Consider the following 4,439-nt stretch of genomic DNA (forward strand, 5'->3'; position numbering starts at 1 on the left):
TATAAATGTTAGATGGCCTAAGTGAAAGTTGCATATGAACGTGGAGTGAAAACCAGTTAGGGATAAATATGTGGGCAAATTTTGGGGTGCAACAGAGTGTAGCAGAAATTTTGAATGGAGCCTTGGCAGAGATTTTGAATGGTAAGCTGGAGATCATTGAGGCATCCTCTATTCTCATCCTGTTTGCAAAGACTTCGCACAGCACGTCCATAGAAAGGAGCCTCTCAAACATAATGATACGGCGATCCATCCATTTTTGAATTCCCATTCTTAGATTTTCACAACCATTGGGCAGGCAGGAGCAGTAAAAGCAGTCGGGGTCACACCCTGGAAAGTAACCAGCTCGGATTAGCTTTCCTTTGTCTTCGCAGAGTGGAGTTGATAATTCGTTCACATCAAAGATGTAAACAGTGTCCAAGATAGCGTTGACAGTTTTGTCATGCTTTGGCATAGGTGCAGTGATGACATTTGGAGTTTCTGGAGGATCGAACTCAATTTCCCCAGCATCTATCATATCTTGTATTTTATTTTTCAGGGCCCAGCAGTGATCTGCGTCATGTCCTGGAAAGTTTGAGTGATAGGCACATGTCGCATCAGGGCGATAATTTGGAGAGGAAGTGTTGACATTCTTTGGAGGACTTTTTAATGTGATCAGATCTGCTTTTAGCAAGTGCTGCAATGCCTGAGAGATTGGCATGTTGATTTTGGTGAAATTTCTTCTTGGTGCATCTGGTCGATGCGTATATTTTGGCTGTTGATCTTTTGGAGGTGCAGATGCGGAGATCAGAACTGCCCCTACAGATTGATGCTGCTCACTTTTGCGACTTTTCTGAATTTGTGTTGCATTGACCTCATTCCTCCCGCTGATGGGCCTTTTTGTAGTACCAGAGGAGGAACCTATTTGAATTTTTCCATTTTGAATGCCACTTTCGACACGTTCTCCGGTCAGTATCAGGTCAGTGAAACCTGATGATGAGCTTCCCAGCAAATGGCTATAGAAAGGGCCAGTTAAAGTGCCCATGAACATGTCGATTAGTTCGCGATCAGATAAGGGTGGTTGAACCCTTCCAGCCATATCTCTCCACTTTTGTGCATATCCTTTGAAACTTTCTTTTGGTCCCATAGACATGCCCCTTAGTTGAGTACGGGTTGGCGCAAGATCAGCATTGTATTGGTACTGTTTGTAAAAAGCAGCAGCTAATTCTTCCCAAGTATGAACCTTGGTATTTTCCAGCTGATAGTACCACTCGATTTGTGTACCCGACAGACTTTCTTGGAAGAAGTGAATCCACAATTTGTTATCCGTTGTATGAGGTTGTATCTTCCTCACATAGGATCTCAGATGTAGTTTCGGGCAAGAAACTCCATCATATTTTGCAAAGACAGGAACTTTGAAATTTGGAGGGATAACAACATCCGAGATGAGCCCCAGATCATTGAAATCTAAGCCAGGTATTTTTTGTATCTCCATAGCTTTCATACGGTCTTCCAGCTGTTGGTATTTGTCATCATCCGGTTCGTCCCCAGAATGATCATTTTCTTCATTTGAAGAGAGAGAGGGTTTAGCAGAACCCTGGTTGCTTTGATTGTCTTCTTGTTCATCATCACCGACTGTTTCAGGGATCGGTGGCTTTTTGAACTTTTTGACTGGAATTTTGATTTTCCTTTTCAGGTGACTCAAGCCTACAGATCCTTTGGGCTTCTTTTTCTTCTTGATTATCAGGGCTTTCAGTTCTTGTTGCCCCTTTGCCAGTTCCAGAATTGCCACTTGAACTTGGGCATTTTGTGCTTCGAGATTCTTGATGCTCATTTCAGATTCCATCTCTTCTGACTGAAATAAACAGCGAGAAGATGAGAAATCCGTCATGTGAACCTGTTATGCAATGTGTATGACTGGATGCCATGTGTATGCAATGTATGAAATGTATGTGCAATGTATATGAATGCAATGTATGAAATGTATATGCAATGCATGAAGTGAAATGTGTGTGCAATGTTTCAAGGATCTTAGAGTTTAGATTTGTTAAAGAAGAAACAAACGTTAGTTAATCAATTTATTTCTTTTTTTTTGCTTCTTTTTTCTTTGCCTCATTTGGGCTTACAAGACAGAAATAAAATAAATGATCCTTCAGGTCTCTCGTGGACGCTTTCTCTTTGCCCCCAGGAATGTGTTGATCTGCTGTTCTTCTTGAAGCTGTCCGGTGAGCTCCAATATCCTTCTCTCATAGTCTTGACAGTATGATTTGAAGGTGTCTCTTTCCTCTTTGAGTTGAACCCAAGATTTTTGCAACTCTTCTAGGTCAGTTGGCATGTCCGGGTGTAGAATAACGTGAGGTTCATATCCTTCGACCTCTGGTTCAATAGTCACAGGTAGAACAGTAGGATATGGCATAAGGAGTTTCTGAGCATGAGTGCGGACCCATCTGAGGTAAGGTTCCATAGGGATAGAATTCCATTGCCCCAAAGTTTTACTTTCTATTCTATAGACACTGTCCCATGCATGTATGAACCTTCGTCGGTGTCTATGAGAATCATTCTCGTAATCAAACACAATGCCACGGATGATCATGTCATGAGGACCGTTGCTCCTTGCATATCCGAATTGGCGTAGAGCTAAAGAGGGATTGTAAGTGATGCCTCCTTTGATGCCAGGGAGTGGCACATTAGGGTACTCTCCACAATGATCAATGATAGTAATGTCTCTTTGAAAGAAGTTGTTCCACCGGATATCTGAATGAGACAAAGACATAATCCTGCGAGACCATTGCATTCTTTGTTCATTTCTCAACACTGATCGGGGAAGATGAAATGTAAACCACCTAGCCAGTAGTGGTATACAGCACATGAGAGTTCCTCGTTTCTTCATGGTACGAGTGTGTAGAGAATGTAGAATGTCTCCCAGCAATGTTGGTACCGGGTTACGGATTAGGAAAAGGTTGATGATGTGTACACTTATGAACTGGTCGGGATTTGGGAATAAAACCAACCCATAGATCAAAAGTGCCATAACTTCCTCAAAAGCTGGATAACTTTTGTTTTCTAGCAGTAGTCGAGCCTTTTCCAACAAGAACTTGGCAAGCAAACCCTTAACTCCACTCTTTGTTTCCCAATTGGACTCGATTTCTGATTTCCGCAGATGTAAAGCAGCAGCAATGACTTCAGGTTTTGGAATCCTTTCTAAACCAGTGAAAGGTAATTGATCTCGAATAGGTAATCCCATTAGTTCAGAGAATTCTTCCAAAGTGGGTACCAACTGGTAATCAGGAAAGGTAAAGCAATGATGTTCAGGGTCATAGAACTGGAACAGGACCCGTATCATGTCTTCTTCAAATTTTGAGGTAACCAAATGGAGTAAGTGACCATGCCTTTCGGTGAATTGAACATTCCTGGGGAATTCTGACACTAAGTCTTTTAGTTCAGATGGTACCGTTGAGATGTTGATTCGGATGTAATCTTTGGTGGCGGGAGCCATTACCTGCAAAAACAAAGGTAAACTCTTTGATCCTTGAAGTGTTTGGTGCAGAAATGATATGCTTATGATGCAAACATGTGGCACACAAAGACAAATCAAACAATAGCCTTAGGTTTAAAGGCTTGCATGGAGCTGATAGGTGATACCCTCCCCACTGAAGTTGAGTTGGTTAAAACCTGTCCTAGAATAGTATTCGGGTTCTATGATCCTTGGAAGTAACATCTCAATACGGCGCTCGAGCGGCCGATCAAAATATTCCTCGAGGATAACTAACTTCGATCAATTTCAAAGCTAGCCACTTAATAGGCCACAAGTCAAGTTCAACTAAAAAGGTTCTAAGACAAATTAATGTTTAATGACATTTCGGAAGCCTAATATACTCCTTGATCGTTTTCAAGGGACATCAGTATAAACCAAAGTATCGCACTAACGATGACTACCAGATCAACCGTATCGGTACATGCCGTACAGTTTCCTTGGTCTATTGTCATATACTTAAGGTATCTCGAGATTCGGGTTAGAATCTTTCACACAAGCAAAATACCCAAACAAACCTTTAAAAAATAGAGCAATCAAGTCAAACAATTGAAAACATCGAAGTGATCTTACTCTCTTAAGGTAACCCCTTTTGAAAACATTTTGTTTTTGAAAGTATCTCCCCAGCAGAGTCGCCAGTTCTGTGGACCTCCGTTTTTATCTGGGCCATACCTCTGTTCGGGAGAGATACGTGAACTGACTCTTTTTTATCGCTTAATGCTTTCGCATTTTTGAAAATTCACAGAGTCGCCACCGACCTTTTATTTTATCCAATTAAGGAAAGGTTTATAAAAGAAACAGAAAAAAGACCTTTAAGAAATTCTGGGTAAGGGGGTAGGTTATACAAAGGGAAGGTGTTAGCACCCTTTGTATCCATGGTTATCCATGGGCTCTTAAGTTTGCTTAGCTCACTTGTTTTTCGATTACTTTT

The sequence above is a fragment of the Vicia villosa genome, unplaced genomic scaffold (assembly GCF_029867415.1).
Source record: "Vicia villosa cultivar HV-30 ecotype Madison, WI unplaced genomic scaffold, Vvil1.0 ctg.001126F_1_1, whole genome shotgun sequence".
Classification (NCBI taxonomy): Eukaryota; Viridiplantae; Streptophyta; class Magnoliopsida; order Fabales; family Fabaceae; genus Vicia; species Vicia villosa.